The 17,900-nt window shown below is 36.2% G+C and overlaps 1 protein-coding gene across 1 annotated transcript in view; it reads right to left on the bottom strand.

Annotated features, from left to right (window-relative positions):
• The window catches only part of LOC309553369 (protocadherin gamma-C5-like), a 764,755-nt gene that overhangs the window by 688,155 nt on the left and 58,700 nt on the right, over nucleotides 1-17,900 (bottom strand). The gene's annotated exons all lie outside the window — the stretch shown is intronic.

The raw sequence follows: 17,900 nt of genomic DNA, 5'->3' as shown, positions 1-17,900 counted from the left end.
AAGAGAGACATATTACTTGCCATGCCATAGTCCTATGCACAGTGCTGAAGTCTTAAACAAAAGTGGAATCTGACGTTTTAAATCCTTGACAAAAGTATTTAAATTCACAAATTGCAAAGAAAAAGATGAATATATGTCTTCCTTCTGTTAAGATCTGCAGTGTCTGAGTATTATAATGCTATCCAAACACTAACACTACAAAATCAGTTCTGCACCACGTTAGGCAATAGTGACACCATGAGGCTTAATTGAAGAAATGCAGCAACACGTATATTCATGTAAAGTAAAATAAATTGTTTTACAATGCTATGTTGAACATCAAACAAAATATACAATGCAATAATCATATAAAATATAGGCACTACTTTGCATATGTTTATATTAAAATCATTATAAATGTATACTCTATGTGACAGCAGATTATATAACTAAAATTTGAATTCCAAGCATGTATATTTGCAACATTTCACTTTGGGATTGGACATTGTATTTATTTAAATATTTATTTGTTTTGGTAAATTAAATGTGAGCATGCAATCTCCTATTTACTTTATTACTTGAAAATAATCATTCTCCGATATGTGTTAGTCATCTTTGTAAATTAATTACACACAAATATACTGTTTATTACAATATTCTTATTTTGTTAATATTACTGACATGCCGGGAAAATTTGCTAAAAAATTATATTTCGATTTTAGATGAAGTGAACTCATTTGAAAAATAAAAATTTCCTTTGCATACGTTTGGATGACTCCATTAAGCCAAATTGCCAATTTGTCCACTTTAGAAAATCAATTCTACTGTACAAATAAAACAAAAGATATATTTTGACAGCACACAATGGTAGTTCTTTAAAAAAATGATCTCTCCTAGAAAAATCCTACAACACAGAAGTTCTATTTCTAAACAGGAAGTTGATAGATTTAAAACAGTGTTAAACATGTAAGAATTCAAATTTTAAGAAAATTTGTATATATAAACAACACACTGATATACTTTAGACTAGGTTGCTATTGATTAAACCTCAATCAAAGTTTCTGTCTCACATTTTGCAGCATATTAACAGTCCTCAAAGCAAAAACTCCACAACACATGTAAAAACTGGAAGCTTACAATATCATTTTTTTGCACTGTCATAGCTCAGGAAAAGCACCTACAGATTCAAAGTTTAAGTGATAATAGAATGTTGCTGACAATGTTTCTTCAGTCATAACATGTTCCTAGGAGTAAATTTAAATGCCCTTTAACAGTGCACTTATTTCCACCCTAATTATGTAACTACCAAGTTCCAATAGTGAAGTTACATTCTCCTTACAATCAACTTGTGGAGGAGCAAAACCTCTGCTGCATTGTTTATAGTACATTAATTCTCCAAACATCCCACTTAGTGCCAAAATCCTTTCCACTCATATGTTCTTCCCCCTGATGCACTCGGGAAGAGGCATGCAGTAAAACACTTCACGTGTATGATAGAGACAGATTGCTTAAACCTTGATATATACTGTATGTTCAAAAACGTAACTTATTGTACTTGCATAAAAGTAAATAAAAGTGCACTCCATAATTTCCCAACACAAATTTTGCATTTCATGCTTCCTCAGAGGACATCTATGTTATATGGAGTCTTTACTTTGGAGTTTTACTGACTGTTTGTATGCTGCAACCCCGAGACTTAAATGGAGGTTTAACCTATAGTGAACCTAGTTTTAGCACAGTGTGGTTTATAAAGATAATATTCCAAGTAAACCAAGGGACTATGACTTTGTTTCACTAAACAAGTCATTTTCACTTAAGCTTGTATTTATATTGAATGCTAACAGGTTTAGGGAAAAAATGTAATATTTTTATATTCTTTTGAATATTATTTGGGTTCTAAAATAAATTTACAATAAAAATAACTGATTTAGTCAGTTAAGCTTTTGTGTATGACTTTGGAGTTTCAAGATTTTGATGGTATCATTTAGGCCAATTACACTGCCAAAGTTCATCAAAAGATTCATCATGTAAGCAGTATAACACTGCAAGAACAGTCAAGAAGGGTTACATAACTTGTTCTAATTGTTGTTGTTCTAATATGTTAAGAGATCAATCATTATATCGTATACACCTTAGGCCACATGTTTATTTCAATTGTTTATAAGGGCATATTTTACTTGAATTTCAAGAAAGACAGATTCACAAATTGCACAAGACCCCATACCATATGATCCCTGGCTTCAGCTGAGGACATCAGTCCATGTCCTCTGTTTTTCTTGAATTTTGGATATCTATCGAACAGATGAGCTGTTAGCTACTAGTTTGTGTTAGGTGGTTGGTTGATATCTGTAACCTATTCACTTAAGGATGAAGGAGTCCTGCCAGCTAATACAAGATACCAAAGCTCCCATTACAAACTGTCGTCAGTGACCCTAACAGGTGAGATCCACCTGTTTATTCCTGTAATGTGTTACAATACATTAAGTTGGGTCAGCGAGTCCACCAAGTCTACAGCATTTGCCTTCAGCTTCTCCACAACGACAATGATTGGGAACTGAGGGGATACTGTTATGTTAGTACCAATATGTTTTTCTATAGTTCTTTTCTTGAGTCAATTAATAATTGATTCAAAGTGCAAACTAAAGGAGGGTTTTCATTATTTAGATAACATTTTTAAATGATTTAACACATTAGATCTAATATTTCCTGTCAAATTTGTTTAATATTTATAAATATAACAAAGATTGACAAATTGAGTACATAAAGGTATAGTGGTACAATATTCAAATAGCAATAAAACTAAACATATCAATTTTTGAACAGAATGAGTGCATAACAATGTAAAAATGTAAAGAGTAAAACAAAGAATAAACCAATAAAGTATTACATCGAAAGCATCAGAAAATTCCATCAGAAGGAAAAAAGTAAGCTTGTGAATATTGGTTCATTTTGCAAGAGCAGTAATTAGGAGATCAATCAATAAGTATTTATTAAAAACAGAAAAGATCATATGTTTATAAATACCAAACAATATTAAAAGAAAGTTAGAAAACAAAAAAATAAGAGTGGATAGAGAGAAGAGGGTAGAAAAAGGGGGAAGGGAATGCGGGGAGGGGGGGGGGTTACAAGTGGTGATGCAATTCCAAATAAATAGAAAGTATAGTCTAGGCAATTAGAGTAAAATTAACCTTGGCAAAAGTAGTGTGTCATCAAGATTTGGAGGTAAACAATGCTTAAATATCTAATATTTCTAACTGAACATGAACATCACACTATTTCATATATGGAAAATAATAATAAAAAAAAAATATAAAAAATTATTTCTCCGTAATAGTACAAGGTGTGATTATTGTTTACTCCGGCAAACAAGTTATCAGTGTTTATTAGATTGTCTTTTGGCACATTCTAAATTGGGAAATTCTGCTTTGAGTCAAAGGCCACACAAGCATCATAGAAGAATAGAAAGAAAAGTCTTTGAATGATTGACAATCTCATTTGGACATTCCAGTGTTAATTAATGCTATACATTTCCTTGAGTTTTAAAAGATGTTGAAATATTCAATTTCCTTTACTTGAAAATGACTCTTACTAAGACTGTTACAATTAATAAAATAGAAATCAAAGCTAAAGCCACTATCAATTAGAAAATTACATTAGCTGAAGTTTCAGAACATCTGTCCTGTCCAGCTGTCAATCAGCCATAGATGACATAGAGGGTGCTACTTTGTTTTTGTTTTTTATTTTTTGTTTTTTTAATTATAACTTTTTATTGATATTTATAGAATGCAGTACAAAATAGGATGCACAGATATAAACATAAAATTGTATAGGAGTTTATTACAGTGCCACACTATCACAATAAGTAAACTACACACATCAACCAATCGATAAGCAGACAGCCATCATAGCATCCAACTTTAGAAAAGAATATGGTGAAATGTGGATATCAGATACAGACTATTGTATTTACGGTCTATCAAAAACAGAAAACAGAAACCAACAAACAAGCAAACAAATTAAACAAACAAATTAAACAAATTTGCTCAGGAAAAGGCTGACATTATCTGTTAAATAAAAAATCCTCGATGCTTAACTCATCTCATGTATGTTGTAAAGGGGTACAAAGAGGGACTGTACGCTGTAACTCAGACATCCCAGGCTTCATGGTATTGTTTGTGTCTCTCTGTGTAATATGCCGTGTGTTGTTTGTATTGGGAGATTAATTCAAGATGATGTATAACTTCTTGAATGTCTCACCAGTGTGCAAACCAATGGTAATGGATCAGGAACTGGTAGTGGGTAACTAGAAGAATTAAAAATATAAAAATATTATTGATTCCTTAATGTCTGCAGATGGCTGGACAACCCATGAAACATTATCATTCACATCACTTTATTCACACTATGTCCAAAATAGGTGCTAAAAGTATATACGATATAAATCACCACTATAAATTATAATTAAAGTGTCCAGTGCATCGTATGTATATCCCTAATAAATATGTGCAATACTGTAGGATATTCAACTCTGTGGATGATAAATAATTGTGCTAAACTGTGAGAAAAGGTTGATACAAGATTGATGTGAATTGGTGTGTATACAGTTTGATAAGAAAATTAAAAATAAATAAAATGTATGAAATATACAAAATATAAAAAATAAAAAATATAAAAAACAGTTGGATCCACTTAAATCTACAGCCTTATGATCGTAAAATACAAAGCATCAGGTATGGCATAAATAAGGTGTACAGTAGGTATATAAATATTATGGCAGCAATAGTACAAGAATAAATAAGTCCGTAACACCTAAGAAAGGCGGATAGTCCCACAATGTTAAAAAGACTTTTCCTAAAAAACAGGGCAAAAGGTGACTTGAGTGCAGGTGCTCTGATAATAAATATTGAAGGTGCTCAGGTATATGGTGACCATTCAGTGCTCCCCGCACCCCTTGGACCGCACTCACCAGAGCTATATACCCCTGCAGGGGTGTCAGGCCTTGAATCTATAATCTGGGTCTCCTCCACTGACCATCAAAGTGGTTGGGTGGTCCAATTATCTGCCCGAATCTTGTAAACCCGGCTCCTTGGTATTAGGGTCCAAAGGTGTACCGATATATGGGGGAAGAAGGCTCACATAGAGTAGTACCGTTTTTTTAAAAAAACTTTATTAAAGATTAAAAATTAGGTACTCACAAACGAATAGAGGGTAGTGGCATGAAAAAATAGCAATAGTAGCGCACTTCCGGGACGCCGTGCGTTCCACAGGGCGGATGTGCGTTCCACTTAGGCGGATGTGACGCGATGACGCTCTACGTACGTTTCGACGTCATCACGACGAAACGTACGTAGAGCGTCATCGCGTCACATCCGCCTAAGTGGAACGCACATCCGCCCTGTGGAACGCACGGCGTCCCGGAAGTGCGCTACTATTGCTATTTTTTCATGCCACTACCCTCTATTCGTTTGTGAGTACCTAATTTTTAATCTTTAATAAAGTTTTTTAAAAAACGGTACTACTCTATGTGAGCCTTCTTCCCCCATATATCGGTACACCTTTGGACCCTAATACCAAGGAGCCGGGTTTACAAGATTCGGGCAGATAATTGGACCACCCAACCACTTTGATGGTCAGTGGAGGAGACCCAGATTATAGATTCAAGGCCTGACACCCCTGCAGGGGTATATAGCTCTGGTGAGTGCGGTCCAAGGGGTGCGGGGAGCACTGAATGGTCACCATATACCTGAGCACCTTCAATATTTATTATCAGAGCACCTGCACTCAAGTCACCTTTTGCCCTGTTTTTTAGGAAAAGTCTTTTTAACATTGTGGGACTATCCGCCTTTCTTAGGTGTTACGGACTTATTTATTCTTGTACTATTGCTGCCATAATATTTATATACCTACTGTACACCTTATTTATGCCATACCTGATGCTTTGTATTTTACGATCATAAGGCTGTAGATTTAAGTGGATCCAACTGTTTTTTATATTTTTTATTTTTTATATTTTGTATATTTCATACATTTTATTTATTTTTAATTTTCTTATCAAACTGTATACACACCAATTCACATCAATCTTGTATCAACCTTTTCTCACAGTTTAGCACAATTATTTATCATCCACAGAGTTGAATATCCTACAGTATTGCACATATTTATTAGGGATACACATACGATGCACTGGACACTTTAATTATAATTTATAGTGGTGATTTATATCGTATATACTTTTAGCACCTATTTTGGACATACAGAACCATCAGCACTTTTTGGCAGCGCCATACACCTTCCCCCCTTCTTTCCTTCATTCTCACTATATTCTTAGGAATATAGTATAAAGGTAGGCTGCAGCCAATATCAAACACTAGAAATCTAAAATTATCCTAAGCGCGGATTTTCTACATTTCACTTTATTCACACTGTCTTTAGCCTTGCCTGTATCTAAAATTCCTTTAACTGCTTATAGTCAAAGGCTCTTTTAATATTATATATATATATACAGTATATATTTATATACCCGGTCATTGGGGTAGATATACAAAAGGCTAAGTGAATAAAGTGAAGCTCTGCTTACTTCCATCATCCAATCCCATACACGAAAAATGGATATTCTTTGCAAAGTAACATTTAACCACATTCACAGACATTTTTTTTTTGTAACTATGAGGTTATATTTTTATAGTTACCATTAAAGGTGTTCCTTTACCTTCAGCAATAATTCTGAGATTTAAAATGGCTTTAAATTATGTTTCTATCCACAAAAACCTTGTAATAATTATTATATGCAAATTCCCATATAACTGACAATTCTCAATTAACCTCACTAATCTCTTCAGAGTTCGAATCTTTATGTTAATTATTTACACAAGTGTCCCAGTTGAAGAATGCTCTGGAGCTGGTGTGTTGGTTCGTGTGAGCTCTACTTCCAAAGCACTGTCACTGACATTGATCATCTGCATTAATAGGTTTTGCTGTGCTCCATCACCTTTTTTAGCTTTTACATACATATTAAAACTATCCCAAAAGCTAGCTCTTCCATTATTAAAATAAATGCAGTTTCAGAATGCAAAGTAAATACACAGAGTTAATTTTCAGGAATCTGACTGAATGGATATTTAATTTCACCTTTATCACTAACATTAATGGACAATTAGAGAACCTATTGTTAAGTTTTTATTTAAATGTGTCCTGTACAGGATTTGAAGGAAACAGTAATTATGCTATTTGCACACTTTAACTAGTAGAAGTAGTTTGTATTTGTATGCATTGAACTTCTGCCACCTCAATACTGGGCACTTAAACCCCCTTCCTTCCAAGACAAATTTTCAGCTTTTAGCGCTGTTTCATTTTGAATGACAATTGCGCGGTCATGCAACACTGTACCTAAACCAAATTTATGTAATTTTTTCCCCACAAATAGAGCTTTCTTTTGGTGGTATTTGATCCCCGCAAGGTTTTTTATTTTTTGGTGCACAAATAAAAAAAGTCAGAAAAGTTTGAAAAAAAAAGTTTTTTTGTTTATGTTATAAAATTTTGTAAATAGATACGTTTTTTCCTGCACTGATGAGCATTGATGAGGCCGCACTGACAGGCACTGATGAGGAGGCACTGATGGGGTGGCACTGATATGCAGCACTGATGGGCACTGATAGGTAGCACTAATGGGCACTGATATGTGGCACTGATAGGTAGCACTGATATGCAGCATTGGTGGGCACTGATAGGCAGCGCTGATGGGCACTGATAGGCAGCACTGATGGGCACTGATAGGTGGCACTGATGGGCACTGATGGAGGGCACTGATGGGCACTGATAGGCAGTACTGGTGGGCAATAATGGGCACTGGTGGGTGGCACTGATAGATGGCAATAATGGGCACTGGTGGGCAGCACTGATAGATGGCAATGGTGGGCAGCACTGATAGGGAGGACACCACTGGCAGGCTCTCTGAGCCCTGATTGCCATCCCTGGTGGCCATGGTGGGCATCCCTGGTGGTCATGGGTGGGCATCCCTGGTGGCTATAGTGGCACCCCCCCAGGGCTGCACTGGTAATCAATGTTCTGATTACCAGCACAGACCCCCCCTGTGATCAGTGAGTAATTAGCAAAACTCACTGATCCCCTGGCTGCAGCACCGATCGTCCTCTTCTCCTCACTGACAGGATCTGTGTGAGGAGAAGAAGAGATCAATGCCATTACAAAGGCTGTATTTACGTACATTACATGACGGCTGTGATTGGACACAGCCGTCATTTGATCAGGAGGGCCAATCACAGGGCCCTCCTGCCAAAACTTGTTGCTATCTGTCCGAGGGACACAGGCACATCGAGATTGCGCCGCTGCGCGTGCCCGCGGCGGCGCGATCTTGCTCCTTCTGCAGGACGTTCGGGAACGTCCGATCAGAAGGACGAGACTCCCACCCGGCCGTATATGTACAGTGGCCGGGTGGGAGGTGGTTAAACTATACACTTTGTTGTTCACTTAACTATTGAATAAATTTTAAACTCAACAAATTGTTTTTGTTTTTTGAACTTTTATTATATCACATTATATTATCACAGCAAGCAACTTATCTCTAATTTACTTTTGCATTGTTTTTGCATTGTTAACTATTCTTTTTCCTTAACTTTCATTACTTGTTTGCCTTGATTTAAATGTTTTGTGTGTAGTATCGCTTTGTGACTATACAAAGACAAGTGAATGGATTAAAAAAATGTTATATTAGTATAAAGCAGTGTTCTTGATTTTTTACTAAACTTTGCCATAAACATTCAAAAGTTTCATTGCAAATATATATTGCATTCAACTTTTGTTAAACTGTTGTTGTAACTACACAAAATGCTTTATTTATTGTCAAAGGGTAACTCCATTTTCATGGGGAAAAATAGCAAATAAACAAAAAATAAAAAAAATAAAAAAAAACAAATAAACAAAAAATAATATAACGTATACAATTTCAACACAAGTCATATTGTAATTGAATGTTATTAAACATCACCTTTCCTTTTCAATCTGCAGCTAATTTTCAGTAAAATGCAATGCAAAATGGCTACCTGGAGGAGTTTTGTACGCAGAATGTGTACAGAACGCCCCCCCAGAAACATTATTTCCTGCTTGTGTGATTGGTTCACCAATATTCCCAGGAGTCTGCACTAAGATACAAGTCAGATTTCAGGCATCCCCTGCAACAAAAATGTCAATTTTAGTGAGATATTCCCAATAGGAAATCACGTCTAAAGGGATGCAGGCCCAGCAGCTTTCCTCATTAAAGCCCTGCAGGTGCACAGCTGATTGATAATTATGAGCCACTCCCATTAGATTCACCATCCCACATGGACACAGAAAAACACACAGGGATTTCTTCAGAGTAATAAAAGGTAGGAATCTGCAATAAAGTTTGTTAAAATCCTTGCAAAGTACATAGATCATCACGGGGGAAAGTTTTTTTCTCAACAAAAGTGGAGTTATGCTTTAAAATAGATATCTTATATTATACCTTCTGACCTGCATATTTGCTTTTTCATTATATATAAAAGGTTTAAATTAGATAAAAAATTGTTAAAATATGTTTAAAAAGCTGAGCAGATTACATTTATGCTATCTATGAATTAGCATGTTGATTGTAAATTGGGAATTTTTGCTTCCACCAGAGGATCCTTAGGCATTTTAATTAGAGATGAAGTCTTTAAAGCAACATTTATGAAGTGCTACTTTTATTAACATTATTAATGCAGGAAAAAAATTAAATAATCAGAAAATATGCAGCCTCACTGCTGTTAGCAACCAATTTTTTCATACTTCCCCCCACATACAATAGACGTTTACAACAGAAGAAGCACAATGCTACACTTTTCTATGTATCAATTAATGAAAATGTAATTAAAGGCCGTCTCCTAAGGATGTAGCTGCTCTCAACCATTAGCCTCTCCCAATTGGTGCTTGGCTCTCAGGCTGGGACTAGCTCCACCTAAATGTAAGATCCCAGGTTAAAATTGATAGCAGGTATAGTTAGTGGGAATGGCCATAAGGTCAGAAACATGAGAGAAATTTTAAACCCCCAAACAACCATTTTTGTTTTTAGTATATTACACCATATGTGTGACACTTATCACTCTCTGATGTACACACATTGCTGCATTCTTTTCTGGAATTGCCCAGCCTGTACTCTGAAACTTTCCTTCCCTTTACCTTAAGTGCCGGTTCACACTATTACGATCACTGACATCGCATATGATTCGGGACGCACTGCTCCTAAAATCACATGCGATGTCTGTGCTGTGCGAGTTCAGCCATACAGTTTGTATGGCTGAATTTGCACCGCAATCGCAATGAACACGCACAGGAACCTTTTTTTGGTCCGCAGCAGAATCGGATCGCATGGTGGTTCACACCAGTGCGATCTGATTCCTGTGCGAACTGTCAGATCGCACTGCGATAGGTGATCTGATCTGGGGGTGTCGTTAACTTTGAATTGACGCCCCCAGTGTATCGCATATGGCAGTGTGAACTGCCTGTGCTGCGGATGCGATGCGGGAACATGCAGTATATTCGCAGTGTTCCAGCATTGCAATAGTGTGAACCGGGACTAAGTGCATTTGTGAAGTTGCTTTCTTTTTATGTAAGAATGTTTATAAAACCCAAACGCGCTGTAACAAACTTTAGAACAGCCTTGGAAACATGCCCAGTATGTTTGTAGGTTTTCTCGCTGCAGTGATGCAGATAAGAGCAATTAGGAGCCACTAATCAATTCTTTCACAGAATTTTGCTGTAAATAAATAAATTCCACAACAGATTCTAGATAAATTTATTCCAACAGTATCTACAAAAAGCATGTTCAAACAAAATTATTCAAACCATATTACATCCCTTCTAACCAAGTTTAGGTTAAAGAAAGGCTAAATAGGATATTCCCTAAAAATCTCACTGATCTATTCCCACCAACTCTTGCAGCCCATTCCTGTAGCCAATTCCAGCCTTGTGTAGGTGTAAAATCTTGTCCCTGACATCCTTGGACAGCTCTTTGGTCTTGGCCATGGTGGAGAGATTGGAATCAGATTGATTTCTTCTGTTGACAGGAGTCTTTTATACAGGTAACAAGCTGAGATTGGGAGCACACCCAACAGAGTGCTCCTAATCTCAGCTCGTTACCTGTATAGAAGACACCCAGGAGCCAGAAATCTTGCTGATTGATAGGGGATCAAATACTTATTTCACTCATTAAAATGCAAATCAATTTACAGTACATGTCACACAAGACAGATACACTACCAATGAAACCACAGTAGTACACAATGACTATAATTAAATATTGTTAATCTTTTATCACACACGGTCTCCCAGGATGAAACTGAGATCCTCAAGAAGGGCCTAAGTTTCTTTCCTAATAAAAATTTCAACAAATTTGAACTAATTAAGGATCTTCATTTATTTGTCCGCAAATTATTCTTACAAGGACAGAAAAGAGACCAGTGAAGTACTTTGTCCTGAAAAGAAAATAAGGCAGTCGATCAGCTCATCTCTTTATTGGAGGAGAGTGATTTGACTGACCTAACTGATCGCATTGACCTTTCACAGCTTCTGATGACAGTTGAGGAAAGCACGATCCCACATAGAGGTATATCTTCTAGATCACAATTAAAGAAAAAATCAGATACATTTCCAGCCCCCAGTTCCAATCCTAATGTTGCTACCTTTTTAAGCTTAGTAAATAAAGAAATAGACAATTTACGGGTGCATACACCGCCCAACACTAACATCAATGATGGAAAAGCATTTGCCCTCAAACAACTGGCAGACAATCTTGCAATTGCCATCAAACCTGCGGACAAAGGTGTCAACATTGTCGTCATGGACAAGGGAAAGTATATAACTATGTGTAATAAAATCCTTAGGAATCAAGCATGGTATCGTCGGATCACCCCTGATATCATTGAAAAGTTTAGTAGAGAATATTATGAACTCATAGATACAGCCGAGCCCAAATCTACTTGGGAGTATGTTAGAACAAATTTTCCTATAATTCCCACTTTTTATGCCCTCCCAGAAATTCATAAAGATGTGTCTAACCCACTGGGGAGACCTATAATATCTGGAAAAGGATCACTCATGGACAATGCCAGTAGAATCATTGATGAATATCTCCAACCACATGTAGTTAACATGTCTTCTTACATAAGGGATGCCATTCACTTCCTTCAAATTATAAATAACCTTCACATCCCACAAGGTACTTGTCTTGTTACTATTGATGTGGAGGTACTCTATGGTTCCATCCCCCACGTTAAAGGACTAGCTGCCATCAGACACATCCTATTTCACCAGGGAAGGGGAGATTGGGCATACATCTTTTTTTCGATTCTTGATTTCATACTCCATCACAATGTTTTCACATTCAATGCCTCCCACTACCTCCAGGTGCAGGGTGTAGCATTGGGGACTTGCTGTGCCCCGGCCTACACCAATCTGTACCTGGGGGAGTGGGAGCGAATGTTTCTCACAGACGAGGACATGTCAATGTACACAGACCACATTCTATCCTGGCACTGGTACATCGATGATGTGTTCACCATTTGGGACGGCCCCCAAAACCTCTTATTGCAATGTAGTGAGAGAATGAATAAAAACAAATTTAATCTTACATTTACCATGATGGAGGATGTAAATTGCATTGTGTTTTGGATGTTGAGATTTATCGTCGGGCAGACAATACCCTCTGCGGCAGTCTATTTAGGAAATCAACAGCAGGCAATGCTATTTTGAATGCCTCTAGCTTTCATCCAAAAACTTTGATCCGATTGATTCCATATAGCCAATATCTGAGAATATAACATAATTGCTCAGACAATAATACTTTTAAAACTGAAGCTAATAAACTCAGTGATAGACTGCTGCTGAGAGGTTACTCTCACACCTCTTTTAAGAAGGCTTACACACGTGCCTTTTTACAAATTTTACTCCGAAAACTTTAAAACCAAAAACAGCAAAGATAACAACACACCTAGGATTATTACCACATTTTCAAACCTGCATGAACAAGTCCAAAACATCATTGAGAAGTATTGGCACATATTTACCATGGACCACCTTGTCCATGACCATGACCATGACCATGACCATGGGCCACCTTGTCCCCAAGACCCCACTTTTCACATATAAGAGAGCCACCTCCATTAGAGACAAGCTTGTTAAGAGTGAGTTTAACGGAGATTTGCGTGGAGATCCTTGCTAATTTAAATGTACCTACTGTATATGTGCAGGACCTGTAAATATTGCAGATACATGCTCATTGAAAAAAATCCTATCTTACCTAATGGACCAATCTATAGACCAAAACATTTTGCAAAATGTAGAACTTTTGGGGTTATTTACTTGTTACTCTGCAGTTGTGGCTGCTTTTATATCAGAAAGAAGAAGCTTGAGTTTTTGAAGAGAGCCTACAGGCGCATTAGAAGCATGCAAACCTGTAACCCTGATCTGCCACTAGGCCGCCATGTAACGCTGGTACATGATGGACTTCAATTTTCATGGTAAGTCAGGACCTATATGTGATAGTCTTTTCTTCTTATAAATTCGTTTTTTTTTTTTTCATATCCATTAGATACCTATTCACCCTTTTATCTGTAGGATGGAGTCTCTTTTACCAGGTCTCAGTGTTACCTGTATTCCATAAGTGTGACCTATGACCACATGTAATTCAGAATTCTTCAGAAATTCTTCAAACATCTAAACAAATTAATTACTACAACTTTTTTGCTGCCATTTTTACAAGTGGATAATATGTGACGTGTCACTGATTGGGGGAACAGGCAGAAGCACTTGAACTTGTTTTTATGAGGATACATGTAATGTTTATTTGCAATTCCATGTGATTAACTGTAAGTGTTCTATTACAATTATAATACTCGTAGACAACTTTTCAATACATATTTGCATATGCTTGTTCTGGTTTATATGTTTATATACTAGTGAAGTAACGCCTTCCACACCCCTGATGAAGGAGAGTGCTACTGGGTGGAGGAAGTTTCTGTTCCATCATTAATTTTACAGTTGGTGCATCATTAATTTATTGCATATTGCACATCTTTATGTTGTGTAAACATTTTCATGTATTCTGTGTAGATTTTGTATATGCAAATATTTGTTGCTAATTTAAACTAAATATGTCCAATAAAACATATAGTTTCTAATACATATATATTCTTCTTACTTGTTCAAATACATAGTGCCTCTAAAGTCCCAACCATTTAGGATAATTTTTCTTTATGTCACACAAGGGATGTGGCACATGCAGAGTCCAACCACCAAAAGTTATTTGATATTTCATGAACCCCAATCTCCCCACAGGCTAGCACCTCAATTACAGCCATAGCATCCTATGGATACTGGAGGTAGCATGGTCCCAATCCATCTCTGAAAAAAAAAAATTACTTACAATATTCAATAAGTTTCCCTTCTCTGGCTCAGAGGTTGAGAAGCATAGGCTTCTGAGCACTGATAAACAGAGATTTTTGAGGATTAAACAGATTATCTTAGTAAGTTATCTTCATATTCACTGGATTTAAACTGTTCAGGTAAAGTGACTTTGGATGTTAAAGTGTATTTGACGGTAAAACTTTTTTTCTAGTTTTGGATATAATGATACGAATGTACAATATATATATGTTAAGTGCTGCAAACATTGTAAACACTATATAAATACCTGTAAATAAAATAGTAATAGATAAAGATTTAGACTCATCCTGTGTCAGGGTCCTGCCCGTGTCCCCATTGAGAAGATTTCCCCTCTATTTGTCCTTATGACCACTATCGCTGAGAAATAAAGTGAGGGGTAATCCAATTTGTCACCACAAGAAAAAGTAAGGAAAGTCTAAGAGGGGGATTTCTATTGTTTCCTGTTAAGTCTCTGTGACAGGATTGGAGGGGAAATGTCCCCAATGGTACACAGACAGCAAAAATAAACTGTCAAGGGTTTTAACCCTTTCCTACTTTATAGAAAACAAAAATGTTTTGGCTGCATACACTTTAGGAAGCCTTGTAGAGGTGCATTATAGGCCACCCACTTTTGGCCATCAATGTTGAATGCAAGATTAATAGATTGGTCTAATGGTATTTACACTGTATATGGAATTAATCTTACCTGTGTAGTGTTCTCAGAAGGTGAATCAGTGGTGTCAATAAGATTATCTGTAGGAACATTCTGAACTGGCTTTAGATAAGCAATTTCATTCTGCTTTGAGTCAAGAGTCACACACACATCATACGAGAATGGAAAAGGTAAACTTGTATCGCTGATTTCTGAAGGACATCCCAGGGTGAACTGAGGATATACATTTCCCCTATAAGTTCCAAGAGCTGTTGGAGCATTGGATTTTTTGCACTTGAAAATTGCTATGATAATCACCGACACCATAAATAAGAAAGAAATCAAAACTATTGCTATTATTAGATAGAATGTTGCATTTGATGAAATATCAATGTTACTGGGTGTATATTTTATTTCTGGTACAACTTCATGGAAGTTTTCAGCCACAACTAAGTTCAAGGTGACTGTAGAAGACAAAGAGGGTTGTCCACTGTCTTTCACAAGGACCATAATCTTTTGCCTTAATGAATCTGTATACTGAAGGTCTCGACCTATCCTGATTTCACCATTGTGTTGACCAATGTAAATCAAGGTTGGATCAGGAACTTGTATAAGATGATAAGAAAGCCAAGCATTATGCCCAGAGTCAGCATCCACTGCAATCACTTTAGTCACTAGATAACCTTTCTCAGCATTGTGAGGAATAAATTCAAATATTGTAGAATCCTCATTGTCCGGTGATGGATAGAGAATCTTTGGAGCATTATCATTCCTATCTATGATACATATCCTTACTGTGACATTAGTGCTTAGAGGAGGAGATCCACTGTCTTTAGCAAGTAGCTGGAACTGCAATTCTCGTAACTGTTCATAATCAAATGATCTCTGAGCATAAATAACCCCAGTCATTGAGTTCATGGAAATGTATGAAGATACTGGAATGTTTTCGATATTTGTGTTAATTATTGAATATGTGATACGAGCATTTTCACTCTCATCCAAATCTGATGCATAAACATTAAGTATTGATGTTCCAGCTGGTGCATTTTCTGGAATGTACGAAACATATATTGGTTTACTAAAGATAGGTGGGTTGTCATTCACATCTAAAACTGTTATATATAGTTTTTTAACAGTTAACATCGGAGGTGTTCCTTCATCTTCAGCTCTAACAGTTATGTTATAGAATGAGTTTTCTTCTCTATCCAGAGGACTTGCAGTTATAAGTTTGTAATAATTATTAGATGATGCCATTAGTTTGAATGCTGGGGTATCCCTTATTTGGCATATCACCTCCCCATTTTTTCCAGCATCTAAATCTTTGACATTAATTAATGCCACAAGTGTCCCAGGTGGAGAATCCTCCACAACTGGTGTATATAGGGATGCAAGAGTTATCTCAGGTGCATTGTCATTAATGTCCACTATCTGTATAAATACAGAACATTGTGCAGCTAAACCTCCACCATCTTTAGCTTCAACAGTGGCCTCATAACTCCTTGCTGACTCATAATCCAATTCCTGAATAGTTTTAATGACTCCAGTTTGGGAATCTAAAGAAAATACTTGACGTGCATTTTCACGAATGTGACTAAATGAGTATGCGATATGCGCATTTGAACCTTCATCTTCATCAGTAGCATTTAAATGAATAACGAGTGAGCCAGGTGGAGAATTTTCATTTAAATTGATTCGATATATTTTTTGACTGAAAATAGGATAATTGTCATTTACATCTTGTACCTCAATCTGGATAATTGCCGTTCCAGTTTTTACAGGCTTTCCTCCATCAGAAGCTGTTAAAATTAAACTATATCTTTGTTGTTTTTCACGATCTAGCTGCTGCTTTAAAATAAGTTCTAGGTATTTATTCTCTTCATTTAGTGGTTTTTCAGCCAATTCAAAATCTGTGTTTCGACTAAGTTCATAGCTCTGCAAAGAATTGGAGCCTGAATCCTGGTCAAGAGCATTTCCTAGCACAAAACGAGCTCCTGGGGAAGTGGACTCACTCATTCCAATGTAAAAAATGTCCTTTGAGAAACTAGGGGGATTGTCATTAACATCTTGAATCTCAATCCTAACAGGATAAACATTTACTGGATTTTCTGCCAGAACCTCAAGATCCAGAAAGCAATTCACCTCTGACCCACATAACTCTTCTCTATCTATTCTGCTAATTACATAAATATTACCATTTTCTGAACTGATATTGAAATAATTCATATTTTTGTTAGAAACAATCCTTAATTGTTTCATTTTTAGCTCATTGTTAGTTAATCTCAAATCTTTTGCAACATTTCCCACTATAGAATTTTGCTTTATCTCTTCCAGAACTGAATAATGAAGAAAATCAGAAGCAGCCACAAAACAGAAGGAAAAATATAAAAATATTACTTGCCATGCCATGTCCTCCATAAATGTATACCTCCAAGCCTTGTAATCTGCTTTTCAATGACAATAAAAAAAAGCTAATATTTTATCAACATTGTGAGCATTAAAATTATCCAAAGAGAGGAGTAGTAAATATGTATCTTCTTCCTGGAAATCTGCACTGTCTTTACTGTATAGCATAAGCAGCATAAGTTCCTTCAAAGTATTTACCATGCCTGCCTTGTTAGGCAACAGTGACACCATGAGGCCAAATTTAAGAAATGCAAGCAAACTATATGCCCAATATACTGTATATACAGTGATATTTTTCTTAATAATAAACATCCAATTATATGAAAACAAAAACTATAATTTCAGCGTGTCATCCTTGATTCAAACAAAATATTTTATGAATAAAATCCAACTAATTTTATTATCAATTAAAAAGATACCCAATAATACT

Source organism: Pelophylax lessonae (genome assembly GCF_965119305.1).
Source record: "Pelophylax lessonae genome assembly, chromosome: 4".
Taxonomy (NCBI): Eukaryota; Metazoa; Chordata; class Amphibia; order Anura; family Ranidae; genus Pelophylax; species Pelophylax lessonae.
Note: the sequence above shows the minus strand (reverse complement) of the source record. Positions and strands in the feature narration are given on the sequence as shown.